Source organism: Euprymna scolopes, chromosome 46, assembly GCF_053919585.1.
Source record: "Euprymna scolopes isolate OS-2025 chromosome 46, ASM5391958v1, whole genome shotgun sequence".
In the NCBI taxonomy this organism is placed as follows: Eukaryota; Metazoa; Mollusca; class Cephalopoda; order Sepiida; family Sepiolidae; genus Euprymna; species Euprymna scolopes.
Genome location: NC_136527.1, coordinates 208242322 through 208268007, shown reverse-complemented (window position 1 = coordinate 208268007; position 25686 = coordinate 208242322).

Genomic DNA, 25686 nt, shown 5'->3' with positions numbered 1-25686 from the left:
GAAAATCTAAGTCAACACATTTTTTGTTGAATATGGTGTCTTTCACTGGAAAATAAAATGTTAGTTCCATTCTAAATATATTTATTAAAATGTTTTCTTCTTAGAAATTCTCAAATAAATATTTTTAACTAAAGTTAAACTAACAATTTCTCGCATAAATTCGACACACTGTTGTCAAAACTTCCAACTCCACAACTCGACACTTTTTCATTTTTTAAAGTTTAAAATTAATACACAGTTTTAGTTTGGGTTCATAGATCAATGGTTGATTTGCATTACAAAATAAAACAATTGTAAACATCAACAGATATGCAAGAATATATGAAAATAAATAACATAGACAAGATATACACAATTTCAATCAACAATTTTACACTTGTCTAAATCTGATAAAAATTTGACTATCTTTAAAAAATAACTATGAAAAAACTAATAACTGGTATCACAAATGTAATTGCAACATATTTCATCATTTCCATTAAGACATGATCTGTGAAACACATACAATTCTCAGTGGCATAATATCAATTTAATGGTGCTCGTCTGAACTCCAATCTCTGATCCCCCCCTCGCCAATCTTTTACGAAAAACACCCGTCTAGTTGAATCCACGGTCAAAAATTTCCCCCACTTTTTATCTGTGCCTAAATCAAAACGTAGATTCCATGAACAAAGCTTCTTTCTTAGAACTGCACGCTTGTGGAACTCTGTTCCGTCTGCCTGCTTCCCACCTGACTACAACCTGGATGTCTTCAAGTCCAACGTAAACAAATTCCTGATGCACCGCCCCTTAAGTAAACACTTCATTAAATCTCGACACTAACGTACTGTACTTGCAATAACCCTTATCCCTGAGTGGCTTCCGGACCTTGATAAGTGGTGACCACCGTGTAAAAAAATGGCTGACTAAAGTGTTCCTAAAACAGCAAAGATAATAAGAAATCACAATATGTTCCTCAGTGTTTGTTTTCAAAAGATTAGAGTGTCAACAAAACTGACTTGCAATATTATACCAACACTTTTGGCAACACATTTGTTCAAAGCACTGATATCTACCCATAACAACTTGTGATTCACTAGGTGTGTCAGAAACTTTGTGAAAAATATTGAATAATTCCACCCCTATCTTTCCAAGCTTATAACTACTCGATAAATGTAATTCAAACCCTAATGTTTTTCAATTAAAAGAGCAAGGACCAACGTTTCATTTAAAAAAATAAAACAAACAAACAACGTGTATTTAAAAAAAAAAGGTTTTAAACTTCGGACTTTACAGATAAATTTCTAAAAACACTACTTTTTTGTTTTAAATTTGAATATATTATTAATTGATCTTTTATCTTCAATTTGTGATATATAAAACTTTGGTGAGTAAATTAATTATTTACTTTTTAATAGATATTTCAAAATGGAGGGGGGCATGCATTAAAAAAACGTTTGTCTAAAATATTATATTCGGTTTATTGGAAAGAGCATAAAATTTCACATTAACCCTGAAAATATCGTAAAAATAGACTCAATAAAAAAAATTTGATAGATGTTTCAAGTTTAAAAATTGAATAATACTGAACTCGTAAAATTAAATTAATTTCATTACTGTTTTTTACAAAATAAAAAATAATATCTCTATTACTTTTTATACAACTTTAATAGTTTATTTTAGAAGTATTAGCCATAACGAAAATAAACAATCCACTTTTAAAAGAGGGATTACGAGTTTTTTATATTTTATTCGCAGTTTCGTCTTAGGGGTGTCAAACATTCCTACAAAAAATTCTGATACACCTAGTGCTTCCCTGGCAGTTGAATAATTTCATACTATTGAATTAGGGTTTATGGATGAAACAGAATTAGTCTGCAAAATCACAATTATTTAGTGATTGTCGATCATTCCTGCTCATTTTAAGTCAAGTCGATTTACCAGGTAAATTGAAACACTCTTTTACACATTAAAGTATACTTGTTTTTACTCTGAACAAGTTGTATTCTACTGATAATACTATGACGTGATTCCATCCAAGTTTGCATTTAATAAACCACATGAAAAATTGTTAGCAACAGATCAGAACTGTTGTAATACTATGTCAACGTAAATGCTTTAAAAACATTATTGTGATGACCCTGGTGTTTATAATCGTCTGAATCCTAATCCTCATTCCGAAAGTCACTAGAAAAAGCTGAATCATGTAATTCAAACATTTTACTCGCTTTTATTTATCTTACATATTTATTTATCTTACATATTCATCTACATATTTGAGGTCACAGATACATATATAGCGGTAAAGAGAGGCGTCGACTATGGGTAGATTGTCAACCGACTGGTTGATCTTCCCACAAGAGTAGTTCACATTAATTCACTGTAAGGCTGCTCATCACAAATTGTTGGTTTACTGTTCTTCATCATTTCGCTGCTCAGGTGCCTCATTATAATACTCTATCATATTCTAGTACCTTCTTTTTCGAAACTTGTGGAACTCTATTCCTTATAACGTCTATTCTTACTGTTTTTCTTACTTTCTTTTAAAGTATAGCAAATAGGTATCGGCTGGAATTGCTTTTATCATCTTTACTTTTTAATACTTGTAGCAAATGATTTCATACCTTATCTGCAGCTACTTCCATATAAACAAGCTAACAATTTTAATTTAATCTATTGAAGACGAATCTAAAAAATGCAATAATCTCTTGAGTAAAAGAAATACAGTGTTCCAATCCACTAAGGAATATATGAATATATATATATATCCTTTAAATAATATAAATGAAAGATTAAACATTAAAACTCTGTAAGGCTACAATTAATTTCAGTTAAGCTGAAATCATACATGAGATAGAAAATGAAGTTGCCAAACGCAAATGCCAACATCAATCGTTCGTTCTATTGTTTTGAAATGTTTGGCTAAAATCTAATTTATACGTTTTATGTTCATTATCTGTTTATAGTCATTTGATTATTTTGTTTTACTGATTGAAGGAATGAATAAATTGACGGATATATTTCCTTAAACAAACTTTCGAGGAATAGGATTGAGAAATTGACAAAAAACAGGAGAAAATATAATAAGAATTAAATTGTTAAGAATTTCACTATTACCAAATCAGTGTCCGTTTGATTACTAAACAAGAACGTATTCTGAAAATAGTAAAAATATTTTTCAATATTTGTGATAATTTTGCATATTAATCGTCTGTATTTTTTAGATGAGGTGTTTTCATTGATTGAGATTGTCGGACTGACTTCCTCATCTTAGTTGTTATAGTCACAACACTCCTAAAAACGGTCCCCCAGTTCGATACAAAACACCTGATGAAGGCCGGAGGGTAAAACGGCCAAAACGTTGTGACTGAAGGTTTTCTGAGTCGAACGTGAATGGTTTCCAAGATCTTGAGATGGTATAAAGAATGAGCACGACTAATAATAATAAAAAAGTCCGTGCTGCACAAGACGGGTTTTTAAGTAAATGGGGACCATTCACGTTCGACTCAGAAAACCTTCTCTTTGCAAACAAAGGGAATGCCTCCTAGGTTTGAACGTGATTAATCTCTAGGGTATTCGTCCATACATCGTTTTATTTTAATCGTTTTCCCACTTTTTTTTTCGCCCCGTAAATTTAATAAAACGCTTTTTCATTCTTTATTTAAAAAAATATATATTCCTTCGATACAGCTTTGAGAAGCGAGGGTCGAAACCGGTCAGCTGGCTTCCCATTCCTTTTTCTTTCCTCACCTGTTCCCCCTTCATTCCCACCTTTTTGGAGAGAAGATATATATATTTATATATATATACAAATTTACTTTTAATTATGAACCAGAAAAGTTTTCCCTTCCTAATTGCAATATATATATATATATATATATATATATATATATATATATATATATATATATATATATATATATATATGTGTGTGTGTGTGTGTGTGTGTATATATCCTCACTACAATGAGCATCATAAAAAACGTTAGATGCCATTTGCTTTTGTTTTGTGATAATTTTGGGGAATGAATTCAATTATATGAAAGTGTATTTTACATAAATACGATTTGTGGATAATTATATTTAAAAAATCAATTAAAAACGTTAGATATAAATTAAACTATATTATACCTAAAGCAACACATTTTTCGGTCAAGTTGAAAGCTTTTAAATATGTATCATATGATTTTTAGTGATTGTGATTTCACTCTAATAATATTGATAAAAATAAACAAACAGAATACTTATATGCGAATGCAAATTATAAGAATATTTAATTTCATTATTTTGCAGATGTTCCTGATTGAACCCTATCCTGTAAATGTAATGAACTGTCATGATTTATAAACATGAAGCTGTAAACTGTTATTACGTCATTTGGAACATTATAAGGGAAACTAAGATGAGAGTATTACACTACTTGAATATTTTTTTAATTAAAATTTAATATATAAACGACAATATTTTTTGAAATATTGGAAAATATAACATTCAAAATATCTTGTAGAAAAGTATTCGTAAAAATAAAACACTTTTTAAATGCTATATGATTTTATTAAGTAGCATTATAACTGGCTATCAGTTGGAATACATAAGACTGCTAGTAAATATTTGTCATCTCGTAAGCTGCTTCATCCTCAGCTTAAACAATTCGATAAGAAAATAAAATTATCAAAGGGCATGTGATGTGTGTGGATATAATTGTTTTGTCAGATACGATTAACTAAAACAAAGATACTCACACAGCAGTGAAGTGCATTGATATTCTTGTTTTTATAAATAGAAGTTAGTGACAAATATGAGAACTCACACTGGGAAAAAGTCACATACTTGTGAAGTGTGTGAATATTCTTGTTCTGAAAAATCAAAGTTAGTGATACATGTAAGAACTCACACTGGGGAAAAGCCATATACTTGTGAAGTTTGTGGGCATTCTTTTTCTCAAAAAGCACACTTACTTGTACATATGAGAACTCACACTGGGGAAAAGCCATATTTTTGTTATGCATGCGAATATACTTGTTCTCAAAAACCACACTTACTTGCACATATAAGAACTCACACTGGGGAAAAGCCATATTTTTGTGACGCGTGTGGATATTCTAGTTCTGACAAATCAACTTTAGTGAGACATATGAGAACTCACTCTGGGGAAAAACCATATTCTTGTGAAGTGTGTGGATATTCTTGTTCTCAAAAATCAAACTTAATAACACATATGAGAACTCACACCGGGGAAAAGCCACATATTTGTCAAGTATGTGGATATTCTAGCTCTCAAAAAGCAACATTAGTGAGGCATATGAGAACTCACACTGGGGGAAAGAGAGAGAGAAATTGAACGCATACTAGAGACCAACCTATACAGGGGTTGTCAGAATATCTGATATAAGGATACTTCAAGTTTGAAAACACTAACAAACATTCAAACTAAAATAGAAAGAAATTCAGACATTAGAAACATAAATAAAGACGCCCCTTAGCATGGCTATGTTTTGGGTTACCTGAGAAAAGCAACTCTAGAAGTGTAAGCCATGTTCCGTTTCAGAACAATTTCCGATGGTTTGTTGTTCTACACAAGTCCTGAGAGGTGACTGGTTTGCAGTATACAGTTCCACAGAGCAAAAGATTCTTACCGTGTCGAGACGGAAAAAACATATGCGAAATTGCTACAGAAAAGGTTTAATATTTATGGAGCAATTCTGGTTTCTGATTGGTTGGTAGCAGAACGTGAATTAATCTGATTCGTCAGTTCCTAGCAGCATCGTCTATAAATAGAATCGCCCAACTGTGTGGGATCATACCCCCATTATATATCAAAAATATTGTAACAGCAACGGTGCCTCTTCTAGTGATGTCACTACTAGTAACAACATTAAGCTGGATAGTACACGAGATGAGACTAAATGTAGTCCTGAAATTCAGCAAAACTAAACAAAGACCACGACAAAATACACTTTAATATACTAAAGTAGTTCGGGATACAAATATTATTTTGTCTGCTTCGCTTACTCAAGGTCTTAGAAATCTTGAAGAAAAAATAATGTATTCAATTCTCAAATTCGATCTTTATCCTCACAAAAAGAAAAGTATACGAGATAATGGCAAAGAATTTACTTTTCATCTTTTGTCACAGATAAATATCTCACAAAAGAGTTAAAAGCTTTTGATGAGACTAATGTTGATTTTGATCAAAGCGACACAAGCAAATTTACACAAATTCAATTGAACAGCGAAGACAAATGGCGATGGAAAAAGCGAAATGAAAATGAAACATTCCAAACCTAAGGAAAGATGTCAAGGATGGCAAAACAATCTTCATATATCAATGTCCAATGTGGAAAACAAGGATGCACCTTCTAGTGATATTACTACTAGTAACAACACTAAGTTGGATAATAAAGTCATCTGTTAGAGATAAAAATATATTGTTTGCTTCGCTTACTCAAGGTACAAGAAATCGTGAGGAAAGAAAAGTATTGTATTTGATTCTCAAATTGGATAATTCTTCAAAAAAAAAAAGATAAATATATGAGAACTCACCATGGGGAAAAAGAAAGAGAAGCTGAATGCTTACTAGATACCAACCTATATACGGCTTTTTCTGCACATCTGTAGATGTGTCAGAAATTTTGTGAAAAATATTGAATAATTTGACCCACTGTCTTTTCAAGCTTATAACTACTGGAAAAATGTACTTCAAACGCTAATTTTTTTTCAATTAAAGAAGCCTGGACCAGGGATTCATTAAAAAAACAACAACGGGATTAAAAAAAAAGGTTTTAAACTTCGGACTTTACAGGTAAATTCCTAAAAAACACTTCTATTTTTGTTTTAAAATTGAATGTATTATTTATTGATTTTTTATCTTCAATATGTGATATATAAAACTTTGGTGAGTAAATTAATTATTTAATTTTTAATAAGACATTTCAAAATGGAGGGGGGCGTGAATTAATTCGACCCTCTTTTTTCCAAGCTTAAAACTACTCGAAAAATGTAATTCAATAAAAGGAACAAGGATTAAGGTTTCATTAAAAACAAAAATAAAAAAAAACAACGGGATTAAAAAAAAGTTTTAAACTTCAGACTTTATAGGTAAATTTCTAAAAAAACAATTTTGTTTTAAAATTGAATATATTATTTATTGAACTTTTATCTTCAATATGTTATATATAAAACTTTGGTAAGTAAATTAATTATTTACTTTTTAATAGACATTTCAAAATGAGAGGGTGAATTAATTCGACTTCCCTGTCTTTCCAAGCTTATAACTGCTCGAAAAATGTAATTCAAACCCTAATTTTTGTTTTCAATTAAAGGAGCAAGGACCAATGTTTCATTTACAAAAAAAAAAAAAGACAACGTGTTTAAAATAAGGTTTTAAACTTCGAACTTTACAGGTAAATTTCCAAAAAAACAGTTCTTTTTTATTTTAAATTTGAGTATATTATTTATTGATCTTTTATCTTCAATTTGTGATATATATAGAACTTTGGTGTGTAAATTCTTATTTACTTTTTAATAGACATTTCAAAATAGGGGGGGGTGAATGAAAAAAAAAACGTTTGTCTACAATATTATATTCGGTTTATTGGAAAGAGCATAAAATTTCACATTGACCCTGAAAATATCGTAAAACAGAATCAATAAAAAAAATTTGATAGATGTTTAAAGTTTAAAAATTGAAAAATACGGAACTCGTAAAATTCAATTAATTTCATTACTGTTTTTTACAAAAAAAATATTTTTTTACTTTTTATACAACTTTAATAGTTTATTTTGGAAGTATAATCCATAATGAAAATAGACAACCCACGTTTAAAAGAGAAATTACGAGTTTTTTTTTTTATTTTATTCGCAGTTTCGTGTTAGGGGTGTTAAAACTTCCTACAAAATTTCTGATACACCTAGCACATCTGATATGGAGATACTTCAAGTTTTAAACACTAAAAAAACATTCAAACTAAAATGAAAAAGAAAAACATTCAAAATTTACAAACAGAATAAAAACGTCCCCTCAGCAGTGCTATGCACTCGGTCATCTGAGGAAAGCAACGGGGCACCTGCTAGTGATGTTACAACCCTAAGCTGGAAAAAGAAACTATAATCATATGAAGTAGAGATAAAAATATCATTGTTTCGGTTACTAAATGTATAATAAATCGTGGAAAACAAAAATGATTTATTCGATTCTCAAATTTGAGTTTCTCCCTCACAAAAACAAAATGTATAATGGGCAATGGCCAAGAATTTTATTTTGATCGTGTCACAGATATTTAATTATTTCACAAAAAAGAGGTAAAAGTTGTAATAGAGTTAAAAGCTTTTGATGAGGCAAAGGTTGACTTTGGACAAAGGGACAAACGCGAATTTAAAATAAATTTAAGTCGGGAGGACAAATGCCGATGGAAATAGCGAAAAGTGAAGACGTCAAGCAAAACATTCTTCATAGTTCTCCATGGAATAGATTTAAACCTTATAATTCCCCTTTCCAAAGACACCACACCAGAACTCACTTCACGTCAACTTCTTGACATGGTATCACGTAACTCAATATCGACAGAGAATATGTACTTTAAAGGGTAACGCTCAATAAATGAAAATTGATATACCCTAATTGAACTGAATTTGCTATTAAAGAAAATGGCTTAGTATATCATTTAAAAAGTAGTATTCATCAAAAACCGTCTGTCACGACTTAGAAACCCGGCATAAAATTCTGGAACATCACAATACTGCTGATATTATAAAGTCACTTAATGTATTCGAAGGCATGAAAATAAAACCTTTAGACAATCTCCCAGATTGTGATGTTTATGCACGGAGAAAAATGTCAGATATATAAGTAAAACCCCAGACGAAAGGCCCCTAAAATTCTGTAACTTGTGGAGTATTACTTGGCAGTAACGTTTTGCACGGAGAAAAAATATATAAGTAAAACACCAGACAAAAGGCCACTAAAATTCTGTAACTTCTGGATGTTCTGCAAAAAGTTGAATGCAGCAGCAAATCCTGGGAACTAATACCAGAAATATTATGTAAAATCCACTATGACTATTCAATTTCTACAGCCATGTATCTAGAAAACAGGGCCATAAAATATCGCATAAGGAAGAGAAATAAGCAACTTTAGTAGAAGTTAGTGTCCCCAATGATGCTGGGTTAAACAGAGCGAAAAAGATAACGAAATAAGTTAAGTTCTTATGTATGACATGAAAAAATAACAAAATAGGAAGTTCTCATGTATGACATGAAAAAAATAACAAAATAGGAAGTTCTTATGTATGACATTAAGAGAAACTGGAATCTTAAGATGTGTATCATTCATTACAGTTGTTAAAGGAGCAACTGTATTTCTAAAAAGAATTTCAAAAACTACATAGCAAATATACATGGTGAATAAAGTGCAAGAGAGAGATTCTAACAATTGTATACAACGAGTCAGAATCAAAACCTGGAATTTCTGAGTTAGCTTAACCAAACAGATAAGGAAATTTCCACAAAAGTGTGTAAACCGTATTTCTATTTCCTATGTGGTCATTACTGTTCTCAAAAATCACAATTATTTTTCTATCTAATTTCATACAGTGAATATTCGTGTTTTCAAAAGTCAACTTAAATGATATATATGAAAAAACCCAGAATAATGATAAAAGGAATAGTTTGCAAAGTATGCCATTAATATGAGGTAAAACATAATTAAGTGAAAGAAAAAATAACACCATATAAGAAACAAAACAAAAAAATGATAAAAACCGACATATTCTCCGAAAGATATATAAACAGTCGGTGTAAGCGCAATTGGACTAATAAAAATCTAAAAAAATACTTAGATACAAGCCTTTACGACAGGCAAATATCAGATATATAAAAGAATATATATAATTAAAATTTCCCTCTGTTTCCTAATTAAATATTAATCAAATAGTAGCTTGAAGAGTGAATCTGAGAAAAAATTTATTTTCCACACTTTTCTAGTAAGTAAAGTTTTATAAACAATTGAAAATCAAGTTTTGTTTTTACACTAAGAAAACAATTTCAAAATCAACCTACAAAATATATCCAGTAAAATAAGTTGCAGATATTCTAACAATTGCATTTTTAGGGACTGTTAGAATCTTTAAAAGATTTCTTGGTCGGACGGTACGAGATAGCGGTTGAATATACATACATATATATATATATATATATATATATATATATATATATATATATATATATATATATATATGTTGTTAAACAGCACAGCATTTTCTTGTTTGACAATTTTCCGTTTTATTTTTTCCAGTTTTCGAATAATCTTTCTTGTGTTATCTGTAAAATGGTGTAAAAGTGTTCCGTAGTCTGCGAGCGCTTTCGGCGTTTCCGCCATCGTCTGGCTGATTATATAAAAAGTCGTTTTAAAATTACGTCGGATGATAAGGTCGTGTTTTAAAATTACATCGTACTAAAAGATCGTTTATGGCTTATGTGGGCTATTTATATACAAATTTATTGGACAGTTTTTTTATATACATTAACAGAGGCATTTTAAAATATTTTTGCTGGATTCATAATTTATATTGTTTATTTTGAGACAACCCAAAATGTAATTTTTTTTTTATGTGTACATTATAAAATCATTAACTTTAATGTCGGTATCTCCAAATGCATATGATAACAAAAATAAAACTTGCTTGGAGCTGTGAAATTCACAGTTACACTTTCTTAATGAAATATTCTTGTACGCATGCGCGGATTAGACGCTTTACGCAGCTGATGAAAGCCTCTTGAGGAACTCGCTTGGTGCAGTTCCGTGTCGTGAAATTAGTTGTTTGCTTAGAGTGTGCGCCTGTATAGATATGATAACATTGTTATTGAATAAAAAAGGAGGTTTACTTATATTTTTTTAAATTATTATTAAAATCTGCACATAACGTGTTCTTGTACATAAAATATTGTGCTATTTTTTTTAAATACGCACACTTTTAGCGTTGCGATTTAAGTCGGTAGCAGACGGAAATATATAATATGCAGAAACTGTTTATTTTTATTTATTAAAAGTATTTGGGAATTTAGCAGTGAAGCTAACACGCGGCCAAGGGTAAAAACCAAATATACAATAAATAAATCTTACCATAAAAATAAAGTTACTTTTCCATCTACCTGCCTTTTTGTTTGTTTCTTTAAAGTAGTTTTAAATGCTATTTATTTTGCAACAACTAAACTTTACAAAAAAACTGTTTACATTTTTTCCTAGAAGCAAAAAGCGAAGAAACAGTTTATGTTGAAAATACATTTTAGTTAGAAATCTTTTTAACGTGTATGCTTTAGATATAAAAAAATTAGCATTTATTTGCCTCCGACAAGGACAATGTTAGAAGTTTTACACTTTGAAAAATGGATTTTTTACACAAGATTTTTTAATTAAAATGTGTTTGTAAGTAACAAAAAACCCAGTTTTTTTTATAATTATGCATTTTTAAACTTTACATTGAATTTGTTAGTAGATGGGCCAGATAATACGCATTAAAAAAAGTAATTAGAAATCCTTCTGGACTGAGACAATTTTAATTTTTTGTTTTTTTGGGAAGAAAGCTACATTAAAATTCGATGTTTTATAATGCTTATATATGACATCCTATTTTCTTATAATAACTATCCACTTTATGTCGATCTTTACCGGCATGGGAAGGTCAGTAAATAGCCAAGTTTGTTCTTTTTATATAAAAAAGCAAGTTGTTAAAAGATTTATAAATAAAATTTTGTATCTTTAAATATTTTTGTTTGTTTGCTCACTATATAAAAATGTAAACTTTTTTATTTTGCATTTTATTTACAAATACGTTTTGTTATAAATACATCTTTAAAAATAAATTTTGTAAATAAAACTGTTATTAAATAAAACGCTATTTTCAAATAGTAAACTCCTAAAATAACCCTCGTAGGGAGGCAAGTAAATTTCAAGGTTTTTCTTTTTTGTTTTTATAAAAAATAAGTTATTTTTAAAAATGTTTTTCGTTTGTTTGCAAAAAAACCCGCAAACTTTTATTTAATCTGAAAAGTTTAAAAGGAATAAATATATATATTATTTTTATTCTGTAAAGTGTACATAATTTAAAAAAAAATCTTTTTAATAAAAAAGTTTTTGCGTATTATCCATTTCTGATTGATTATTTGTCTTTGTTATATAATTGAATATTTATTTGAATGTTTGTTTATTATTTGATTAAATATTTGTTTATATATTCGAATTCCTTTACACGATATTAAAAAAATACGTAAAAATTTTGAAGCAGCACCCCCACTAATCTCAGGCATGAGCCGCCACTGATCCCAAACAAGGCACAGTGCCACTTTGCTGTAGGGGGCTACTATCAGGGACATAAGCTACAGGGGTACTATTTGGGGAGTTGGGCACTAAACACACTAAAATAAACTTTTCAACTTTACAACTTATTATGAGAAGATATTAAGAAGCTGAGCTAAAACCTAGGATCCTCCATTCAAAACCTACAATATTAATATTAGAGAAGAGTTGAACAATCTTTCAACTACAAGCAAACAATCATATCAATGAGTATTCACCTTTTCATATCCTTTCATAATTTATAAGGAGTATACCTTTTGTTTATAAATTAGTAGTCTATGCATAATTAAATAACAGAAGGTGTACATGGGTTTATGTTCGATGAGAATTGGAATAAAGATTCTAGACAAAAGGTTTTAAGACAGACGAGGAATCTGTCTGTAAATACTTAAGAGTAAAAGAGAATACAATGATTGAGTGTGGAATGATGAAACATAATATATCACCATCAAATGATGATAAGGTTCAATGAAAATAAATCAACCGTCATAATAAAATTCTCACATCATATTCATACACGCAATGTAACAATATCAATTAAAATAACTGCCGTCAACACAAGCTGTCGTTTCTTATGGATGTTTCATGATTGACTGGTCATCGGGTTACATAAATTGCCTTGACACAAAAACCTTACAAATGCTGTTTCAATATATCATTTATAAATACATAATGTATTGTGCTTTTGCCTTTATATTGCTTTTTCATGAACTCTGAATGAAGTCAACAATATGAACCTCATTTTATATTGCAATCAGTAATTTAACAAAATAACATAAATTGCTTTGACACAAAAACCTGTAAAATGCTGCGTCAACATAATGTCATTTACAAATATACAATAATATGTATTTAACATGGAGAAAAGGTAAGTTGCGCCTCGGATATAAATTTATCAGTGAATCAAGTGTACTCTTTATATATTGGAATAGCTTGAAAATAAAGTAAACTATCAAGAAAGAAATATACGTGTTCTCCTAATGAAAAAATATATCGCTAGAAAAAGCTCTAGCAAAACGATGTCGTAATGAAAAAAAAGTCTATGAAATTATATAGAATCTCTCGAAGAAGAAGCTGCAGCAAATCTTTTACAGATAAATTTCATTATATGTAGAGTGTTTTTGCCTTTTAAACTAAGAAATATTAGTTACACACATAATAACACAAGGGATAGAATTTTCATCATGAAATCTGTCTTGTTTATATTTTTAGTTATTGTTTCATCTAAGATGTTTTATTCCATTTTCACACCAAACATGAAACACAGCCACTTTGAAGTAGGGGCTACTATTGGCGACATAAGTTACAAGGATATTATGAAGAGAGATGAGCAGTAAGATGTCTGTTCACATTACACTTGAACTTCTGCATGTCAGTACAGTTGGAAAAGCAGATTCCCAGAAGGGAGTTCAAAAGTCTAGCAGTTCTAGGGAAGAAACCATTTAGGTAGAAGGCTTTCTTACACCCAGGGATCTCTACTGTGAAGGGGTGGAATTTAGCTTCTTGTCGGGTTTGTTGGGGTATTCACGTCGAGGGGGTACAAGTGCCTCTAGTTCGTCAGAGCATTCACAATTAAAGTACTTGTAGAACAGGCAGAGGGTTACAACATTTCGTCGATGGGATTGAAGCTGAAGCCTAGATGACTCTTATTACATATTTCCAACGTTTTGTATTTTTTTTCTTAATTTTTCAATTATGTTTTCAGCTTTTTTAATTTAAAAAACGTTTACACATGAGTAACATATTTCTGTTCTTTTATTCATCCAGACTTCATAGTTATACATTGATAGTTATTATTAAATAATCATTGTGTATGTAAATCAAGTGTTCATATGATTTTATTATGTCTAATCTGGTAAAACTAAGACTTTCCAAACAATTAAACGATATTATTTTTTATTCATATCAGATTAAGGTTTTACCATTCTATGATCAAAAATATATTAAAAAATTATTGTTTTGTTAAATTTTTATTTGGTTTTCGTGAACACACCAATATCATTTTATTCTTTTTTCATTCATAGTGATAGCCTTTGATAAATAATCATTTTTCATGAAAATCAATTGTTTATATAAATTGATAGTTATTGATAAATAATCATTTTTCATGAAAATCTAATGTTTATATCAATTGATAGTTATTGATAAATAATTATTTTTATGAAAATCAAATGTTTATATAAATTGATAGTTATTGATAAATAATTATTTTTATTAAAATCAAATGTTTATATAAATTGATAGTTATTGATAAATAATTATTTTTATGAAAATCAAATGTTTATATAAATTGATAGTTACTGATAAATAATTATTTTTATGAAAATTAAATGTTTATACAAATTGATAGTTATTGATAAATAATTATTTTTTATGAAAATCAATTGTTTATATAAATTGATAGTTATTGATAAAGAATTATTTTTATTAAAAACAATTGTTTACATAAATTGATAATTATTAATAAATAATCATTTTTATGAAAATCAAATGTTCATATAAATTGATAGTTATTAATAAATAATCATATTTATGAAAATCAAATGTTTATATAAATTGATAGTTATTAATAAATAATTATTTTTATGAAAATCATATGTTTATATAAATTGATAGTTATTAATAAATAATTATTTTATGAAAGTCAATTGTTTATAAAAATAGATAGTTATTAATAAATAATTATTTTATGAAAATCAATTGTTTATAAAAATAGATAGTTATTAATTAATAATTATTTTTATGAAAATAAAATATATGAATCAATAGTTATTAATAAATAATTAAATTTATGAAAATCAAATGTTTATATAAATTGATAGTTATTAATAAATAATTAATTTTTATGAAAATCAAATGCTTATAAAAATAGATAGTTATTAATAAATAATCAATTTTTGTGAAAATCAAATGTTTATATAAATTGATAGTTATTAATAAATAATTATTTTTTATGAAAATCAATTGTTTATATAAATTGATAGTTATTAATAAATAATTATTTTTTATGAAAATCAATTGTTCATATAAATTGATAGTTATTAATAAATAATTATTTTTTATGAAAATCAATTGTTTATATAAATTGATAGTTATTAATAAATAATTATTTTTATGAAAATCAATTGTTCATATAAATTGATAGTTATTAATAAATAATTATTTTTTATGAAAATCAAATGTTTATATAAATTGATAGTTATTAATAAATAATTATTTTTTATGAAAATCAATTGTTCATATAAATTGATAGTTATTAATAAATAATTATTTTTTTATGAAAATCAATTGTTTATATAAATTGATAGTTATTAATAAATAATTATTTTTATGAAAATCAATTGTTCATATAAATTGATAGTTATTAATAAATAATTATTTTTTATGAAAATCAATTGTTCATATAAATTGATAGTTATTAATAAATAATTATTTTTTATGAAAATCAATTGTTTATATAAATTTATAGTTATTAATAAATAATTAAATTTATGAAAATCAAATGTTTATAAATATTGATAGTTATTAATAAATAATTATTTTTTATGAAAATCAATTGTTTATATAAATTTATAGTTATTAATAAATAATTAAATTTATGTAAATCAAATGTTTATATAAATTGATAGTTATTAATAAATAATTATTTTTTATGAAAATCAATTGTTTATATAAATTTATAGTTATTAATAAATAATTAAATTTATGAAAATCAAATGTTTATAAAAATTGATAGTTATTAATAAATAATCACTTTTTCTGAAAATAAGGTGTTCATATAAATTGATAGTTATTAATAAATAATTATTTTTATGAAAATAAATTGTTTATTTAAATTGATTGTTATTGATAAATAATCATTTTATATGAACATGAAATGTTTATATAAATTGACAATTATTGATAATAAATCGTCTTTATAAAAATCAAGTTGTCACATGTATGCCGGAGCTTCTAGAAAGACCTATTTCTGCCTTGACAGAGTTCAAAATAGACTTCGTTGTGAGCACTTCTCTGCTTTATTGTTTTTTTATTTTATGCCAGGTGCTCGTATGGCCTCCAATCCATGGTCCCCTGCTTTATTGTTTTTTTTTTTTTTTATGCCAGGTGCTCCTATGACCTCCAATCCATGGTCCCCTGCTTTATTGTTTTTTATTTTATGTCAGGTGCTCGTATGACCTCCAATCCATGGTCCCCTGCTTTATTGTTTTTTTTTTATTTTATGTCAAGTGCTCGTATGACCTCCAATCCATGGTTCCCTAGCCAAACTGTCACGAAAAACACTCGTCTAGTTGAAACCACTATCAATAATTTCCCACACTCTTGGCCTGTGCCTTAACCTAAACGTAGATCTCATGAACAAAGATTTTTGTTTATTAGAACTTCACACCCGTGGAACTCTCTTCCGGTTGCCTGCTTTCCAGCTAACTTCAGTATGATCATCTTCAAGTCCAACGTAAACAAGTTCTTGATGAGCCGTCCCCCTTCAGTAATCAAATTTACAAAATTTCCATAACTAACGATTACAACGATTTTGCCCGATTGACTACTGTACACTCTTTAACACTTATCCTCGAGTGGCCTGTGACGCCTTTTTATACGCAAAATAATAATAATAATAATAATAATAATAATAATAATAATAATAATAATAATAACTAGCTGGGCCTGTGCAAATTCCACAGTGGGCTCTTTCATATGTAATATATTGATGTTGGCATTTTTGTGGATGTTCAGCGTAAATGGAGACGCTCTGATATAATTGTAGTTTTTTTATATTTTGCTAGCAGAGACGTAAATTATGCTTGAAAATCTTGCTCGCGAAGATTCGAATATGTCTGCTATTTGATCTGTTTAGAAACAACTAACGGCAATGTCAAGGTCGAACAAACGGTACCCCTTGAATTGTTCGCCTACTTTTGTCGTCTGCTATGGGGTATCTAATGTTTACTTGATCTTAAAATTTAATAATGGACGCAGAAAAGTTATCGTAAAATCAAGGACTCGAGGATTAGTGAAGTTTTATATTAGAGAATGAATGATGGAACATACAATGAGGAGAGCAAAGAAATCTATGATTTGATTAAAAGCAACAAAAAACAATCATAAATGACACGATAATAAATAGCAATTGCAACGATAAAAACATACATATGAGAACTCACATGGAGAACACGACCTACGCTTTATCTGTCCATATTGGCATGAGATAGGGGGTCATCTGCATTGTGCTGCTATTGTGAGTACTGGATAATATCTCCCAAAATCCAAACCTCAAAATCAATTTTGAACAAGATTATCTTATAAATGAGAGAGAATTAGAAAACACATCTGTTACGGCATATTTCGGGTGAATTCAATAAGGATCTTATGATGAGGACTATAATTGCTGACAAAAATTAAGACTTACTAATGATTTTAAGAAGATGAATGTAAATATGTTCACCAGACGATCTGTAAAAAGTTAAATACCGAATGCCTCAGCAAGTGTTGCGAACGTATACAGAAAGAGCAGTTGGAAATAAGTCATACACAATCCACTATGACTGTGTAATTCGTACAGCTACGTATAAAAAACTGCTCTACTAAAGCTGACATCGTTATATGAAACACGAAAGAATACGAATCAACCTTAGTAGAAATGAGTGTCTACAACGATGCAACGTTTAACAGAAATGAAAGGGAAAGATAATGAAATACGAAAGTCGTTTGTATGACATGAAATTAGAAATTGGAATCCTAGGAAGATCGTAATCATACTTAAATGATATAATTATATCGTAATTATAGGAGTAATTGGTTAATGCCTGTCTTTTCAAATGGTTGTTTAAAAAATTCTTTTATTTAAAAATACATGGAATATAAATTATAAATTTGGACAAATTCTCATAAGTGAAGAATGGAAGCATCCATTGATTAATATTTTATACGAGTAAGTGATTTTTTAAAATTTATATATATTTATTATATTTAGATTAAGTTAAAATTCGTTGAATTTCGTGAAATCTTTTTCAAATCAAATCAATTTTTTAAAAAACAGTATATTTTTCGATAAGACCTTTTATTATGTTAAAGTTTGGTATTTGCTTCTTTTATTGAAAAAATAGGGTTTACATTATATTATTCATGTTGTTCTAAGCTTCAAAAGATAGCGACTATAATTAATCACTCTTTTTTTAATGGCGACTTCTGACACTCTTAACGGTCCATTGACTTTCTCGACCTAACCAATAAAAAATATTATGAGGCCTGGACAACAGATTCAATCTACAGCAATATATTCCTTGATGCTTAACTCCAAATTCCCATTGGCAGGGCAGCAGCGGCCATGGTTGGCTGGACGATGATGATCTGAAATAGTACAATAATGATCACTAAACAAGTGAAAGTATACGGAGCTTACATACCCAGTGTAGAACTGGTCATCTACCCTTGCAATTGAAGCTCAAACTCTTTCTAATGTTTACCAACTCATCAAAGTTCCAGACATTTTTGCATTAAAAATTTTTACTTTTTGTTTTCAGTATATATTGAATATAATGACCGTACAGATCGCAAATGAAATCATATTATCAGCATAAAATTGGTTGTTTTTTTTAATTTTACATAATTGAAAGTTACCGATAAACGAACATTTTTATAGTATTATAATTTTTCTTAAAATAAACGGAGTTCATAGTTAATTCACTACTGTGAGAAGTTGAAATTGTGAAACTTGCTGAGGATGGGTAGGAGAAGTAAGACACTCGTGTGCGGATGACGTTTTACCTTTTTTCGTAGATACCCGGATTTGTTGTATTATGTTTTTATTTATTTATTTATTTATTCAATCTTCACTCCAAACAAGGCACAGTGCCACTTAGAAGCAGGCGACTACTATCAGGGACTTAATTTGCAGGGGCATTATGAAGGGAGAGGAGTAGAAAGATGTTTGTTCACATTAAACTTGAACTTCTGCATATCAGTACAGTTAGGAAAGCAGAATCCCGGAAGGAAGTTCCAAAGACTAGCAGTTCTGGGGAAGAAACTATTGGAGTAAAAGGCTTTCTTTCACCTAGGGATCTCTACCGTAAAGGGGTGAGGTTCGTCGGGTTTGTCGGGGGTAGTTACATCGAGGAGGTGCAAGTGTTTGCAGTTCGTCAGAGCATTTACCATTAAAGTATTTGTAGAACAGTCGAAGGGATGCAATATGTCGTCGATGGGACAGAGGCTGAAGCCTAGATGACAGTTCAGGACCTATCAGGTTGGCGACTCGCTTTTGAACCCTGTCCAGAAGCGAGAGACAAGCAGGATGCACCAGCCCAGATGTGACAACAGTACTCTATACATGGGCAAATGGTGGCCTTATAGCGGTACAGGATACTTTCAGGCGTAAGTAGTTTTCTAGCACGGTAGAGGAAGCCAACCTTCTTTGCAGCAGCCTTGACTATACTCTCAATGTATCTATTCCAGTTCATATTCCCTGTAAACGTTAGGCCGAGGAGTTTAAACGAAGTGCTTTCAGGCAATAGGTTCTTGGCCATTGTTATTGGTGGTAGAGAAAGTTTCTTGTAGTTATTGAAGGAAACAAGCTTAGTCTTAGCAGCATTGAATGTGACCATCCATTTTTGTCCCCATTCCACTACAGATTGGACGTCATCCTAGTGTTTCTGCCATTTCCTTCGATATGCGTTCATTTGTTTTCTCCTCATATCTGTTATAGAGGGTGGTGTCATCGGCAAATATGCCCATCTCCGAAACAATTTTATCATGGAGGTCATTTATGAATATCAGGAATAATAGAGGTCCAAGGATAGACCCCTGAGGTACTCCCGCATTTATGTCATATTGTTTAGATGTACGACCGTCGAGGACAACTTGGAGTTTTCTCTTATTTAAGAAGGATTTAATTACATTATGTATTCTTCCAGTGATTCCATATGATCTATGTGTTATACATATCATCAAATCTCGCTGAAAGAGCGCTCGAGTTTATAAAATATGCTATCTCTCGTTGGAAGGTAATTTTTCGTTTTCAGACTTAGAAATTAAAAAAAAACAATTTGAGTCCAAACTGTATGTGAACCTCATGCAACTGTCAATAAAATAACTGATCTGTGATTTTATGAGATTCACACTTTAATTCAACCTACTGATGACATTGTCTCAAGTTTCTTGTTTGTTTTTACTCTTCTGTTAAAGAGTAGTTCAGGAAGGCTGTGTAGTTTCTGATAAATTGGTGTTGTTCCGTGCATTATGAAAGCAAATTAAATATATTTATTGAATCGTTTGAATGTTTTTAAATGTGTTTTTTATTTGAATTTGTCTCTCAACAAATTCACCGGATTATGTGATAATGCTTTAATGATTTTACATGTCTGTAATTCAAATCTGATTCGAATTTCTGGTATTTGAAACAACATTGTCAGACTCTATTTGTTTAGTTCAAGCTACAATTTTTGATATCGCAAACTATTCTGATACCTTCCGTATCACTATGTATTTGCTGTAGTAATCCACAATGACCAGATAGTTTTCAGCATCCAAAGAGAATAAGTATATGTCTAGATAGGATTATAAGAGTAGTTGTTGATGGGCCGAAATCAGAAACTCATAGTATTAACGCTGACGTCCCTCAAGATTCCATCCTGGGCCCAACTCTCTTCTTAATCCTCATCAAGGATTTCCCAAATCACATTCTTAGATCATTCGTAAACATTTATACAAACGACACCGCAATTTATGGCAACACTTCAAAGGCCAGCAATGACCAAGATATTTTTTATTCTCTTTTCTCATCTTGAGAACTCGGTGCAATGGGGGAAAAGGTGGCTGGTAAATTTTAATGCATCGAAAACCAAGCTTCTCTTCTTTCGTCATATACGCCCTGACCCCAATTTAAATCAGTGACTCTCGTCTGGGGAAGCTCTTTGTCTTGACAAGATTCTTTCACTCTTGATCTGAACTGTTGGATACAACATGGTAGTCTTCAAATCAAATGTAAACAAATTCTTGTTGAGCCGTCACAATAAATTAGCAAATTCTAACAAATTTACACAATTAATAATCACTGTCATACGGCCTTATTAATTAATTCCTATCCTCGCGTGGCCTTCTGACCTTGATAAGTGATGACTCCCAAGTAAAAAAAAAATGAATTGCCTAAATTCAATATTTCGTTGTTTGTGTTATTCCTTACTTGAGTTGTTTATGTGAAATATTTAGTTTGTCAATTTTTAATATGGTGTTAACAGTAGTTCGACTAATCCAAATAATAATGAAATGTTTAGTCTTTAAACATTCATTTTTGATCTTAATATATATTATTTTTTAATGAATTCGACACGCAAAAGAGAAATTTACCAAAGAAATACCCAAAGTATTGACAAATATAATCAAAACTTGATAAGAAAACAATTCGGCGCCCTAAATAACGGACATTTTTACACGAGGAATGAAATAATGATTGCACCGTGTTACGATGACCTAAATCCTTTATTCTTTAGCAGTGGATTTTCTCTTTAAATAATTTCACGTTTAAATCGTGTTTTTCATCTTATAATTTTGATTCTTTTATATTTTCATATATTTTATTTCTTAATGAATTGAACACACAAAACAAAAGTTGTATCAATTAACAAACAAAACAAATTTTATGTTTTGAACACAAAAGAACAAATTCATCTCAATTTTTTTCGCATTGAATTCCTGGAATGAAAGGTAAGTTTCTGCTTTTTTGTTTACAATTCCATTAAATAACTTTTAAAATGAACTTAAATATTAAATTACGTTTATTTATTTATTTATTTATTTATTTTGCAATCCAATAAAGATATTGTATTTTTCATAACAAACGTGAATAAAAGTTTTGCGATTAAAAAATCTCCTAAAAAATCTATTATTTTTTTTATGAAAGAGTAAAAAAAAATCATCGAATAAAAATTATAAATGATCCTCTCCCCCCATATTTTTATATAAAACCAAATATAATAAATATTAAGAAAACCAATAACGATAATAGTAAATTGTTTGGTAAAATTTCGAAATCACAAACAATGATCACTAACTGACCATTAAGTGGGTGCTCACTTTACATGGAATTTATATAGGAAATTAATAACCCATTAAAAAATCTTAAATGTTTATTATTATTTTTAATTCCTTCTTTGCAGATGTATTTTAAAGCTTCGCAGATGTATTTTTAAAGCTGTTGAAAGTTGATTTAAATAGGAAAGTAATCCCCCATTCTAAAACCTTTAATATTTATTATTATGTTTTAATTGTTTCTTTGCAGATTTTTTTAAACGTAATAGTTAAAAAAATGGAGAGTTTGAATTTTTATTGTGTAAATTATACTGGGTTAGAATCTAAAGATTTAGCAAAATATTTTTGTTATTATTATTATTATTATTATTATTATTATTATTATTATTATTATTATTATTATTATCTGAGTAGCATTCTGGGTTCTGCGTTCAAACATCAATTCATTCAATAATAAAAATAATTCTCAAGACACAACAAAAAATAATCATTAAATCAATGTTTACTTTTTAAAATTACAAAAACAGGAAAAGTACCAAGTACCCATGTGTGCTTATTTTTCTGAGCCATTCGTAGGGTCAAAACACTAATTTGCTACATCTGGTCTGGTATAACTACCACAACTATCTTTGTCATAGACAGAATTCCAGAAGAGTCACAATCTAATAACAATGTTGCATTTTTATGTTTTACAAGTATTTTAATTTTGAGTATTTTCTGTCTTCTTCATAGAATTAGATTTTATTGAAAACAAGCTGTTACTGGTCGCATGATTAAATTGCTTAAAATTTAGTCGAGTTGCTCCAATCTGTCTCTCTTTTGACTTCTTTTTTTACATAGATGTTAGGAGATGCCCCTTGGCTAACTTCAACTAGGCCAGCATTCGCCCATGTATGGAGCATTGCTGTCACATTTGGGAGGGTGCATCTGCTACTAGTCTCTCGTTCCTAGTCAAGGTTCAAAAGTGAGTCGCCAATCTGATTGGCTCTAAACTGGCATCTAAGCTTCAGCCTCTGTCCCATCGACGAAATTTTGCATCCCTCTGCCTGTTCTACAAGTATTTTAATGTTGAATGCTCTGGCGAACTGTAGACACCCTCGACACACCCAACAGGTAGCTAAATCCCACCCCCACACAGTAGAGATCCCTAGATGTAAAAGATATTTTTACTCCAGTAGTTTCTTCCCCAGAACAGCTAGACTTTGAAATTACATTCCAGGTCCCTGCTTCCTCAACTGTACTGACATGCGGAAGTTCAAGTGTAACGTGAACCTACATCTTGCTGCACAAATCCCTACATAGTACCCCAGTAGTTGTTCCCCGTGATAGAAGCCCCCTACACGAAAGTGGCAAGTTGAATTGGTTGGGGTGAAAATGTAATTAAAAAAAATAAGATAACAATTTTTAAAAGTCTTTCAAGAACTAATTATCAATGAACGGTACATTTATTTTTATCTTCAATACTTGTGTATTCTATTAAAATTCAACTTTGACATTTTTGTGCCTTTTTCATGATCGGCTGAAAAAACTTCAGTGAAACTTTTTATTCTGGCGTTATATTTTCCTTCCCAGTCATTAGAGTTTCGGCTTTTTGACAAAACGTATTTATAGAAAAAAACCCAAAATTGAATTATTACAAAACATCTGTTCCCAAATCTATCTATGGTTGTTAACACGAAGATGTTGTATAACCGATAAATATCACATTAGTTATTAATTTACCTTCCAAATTTTTTCTCGATTAAGCTGTTTTGCAAGAGTTTTGTATCATAGGTTTATTTAATTTGTAGTGTTATTAAATTTGTAGGTTTATTTAATTTGTAGGTTTATTTAATTCCCATCCAAATTTATTCCCGGCCCAGTCATCGTGTTGCGTGTTTTGCAAGAGCTTAGTATCACAGATTTATTTAATTTGTAGTGTTATTTAATTCCCATCCAAATTTCTTCCCGGCCCAGTCATCGTGTTGGGTGTTTTGCAAGAGTTTAGTATCATAGGTTTATTTAATTTGTAGTGTTATTTAATTTCCTTCCAAATTTATTCCCGGCACAGTCATCGTGATGGGTGTTTTGCAAGAGTTTAGTATCATAGGTGTATTTAATATGTAGTGTTATTTAATTCCAATCACAATTTATTCCCGACCCAGTCATCGTGTTGGGTGTTTTGCAAGAGCTTAGTATCATAGGTGTATTTAATTTGTAGTGTTATTTAATTGCCATCCAAATTTATTCCCGGCACAGTCATCGTGTTGGGTATTTTGAAAGAGTTTAGTATCGTAGGTTTATTTAATTCGTAGTATTATTTAATTCCCATCCAAATTTATTCCCGGCCCAGTCATCTTGTTGGGTGTTTTCAAGAGTTTAGTATCATAGCTTTATTTAATTTGAAGTGCTATCAAATGTCCTTCACACTTTATTCCCGACACAGTCATCGTGTTGGGTGTTTTGCAAGAGTTTAGTATAGGCACCGCCATAACTGGGGGGGGGAGGTCAGTACTTTTTGACGGACCGTCTTTTTAAAAATCTACCAAAAATCAGGTAATTATCCGATCAATACGAAATTTTCAGCGATTATTAGGAGAAGAATGAACTTTATAACAGTGTACTTATTTTTCATAAACGATATTTATATATATATATATATTTTTTTGCTTACAACCCCCCTTGTTTTGAAGTGGGAACAAATATGCTTAAAATAATCATCTGAAACTGAAATCAACATATTGTGTTGTTGTAAGGGACAGAATTATAGATTAAAAAAAAATTGTTTGCATACCTTATTTTGACGTCTGAATATCAGAACTTCGATTGTGTTTAATTATCCCGCTTTTGAGTTTTGAAGTGTGAAATTCGGTGAGTATGTTAAGTAAAATAATTAATTTAAGTTAAGCAAAACAACAAAAATGTTTTTAATATTTATAAGAAAAAAGCTATTTTAAAATTTTTGATAAATAAATTGACAATTTCTTTTTAGCGAGAGAATAATGCATGACCATTATTAAACAGGGCATGCTTTGAATAATCGATACAAAAAAAAATAAATTCGATAAATATTGTGCCCTTTGTGTTAAAAATAGCATCATTTTTTTCGATCCCGTTTGAAAACGTTTGCCGCCTTTCGACTACGGTGGACCAAACGCGCTGAAATAATTTTTTTTTATTCTGCTTTAAATTGCCCCCCATTTTGGGGAGCCTGGCCCCCACACACATACACATTAAAAACCAAACGCATACAAATGGTCACCCATCTGGTACTGGCCAGCCTCAGCTTAATAATACATTGAAATTTTCGTCACTGAAAAATAAGTTTTTTTTGGCCTGTTTGGTCTTCCATAG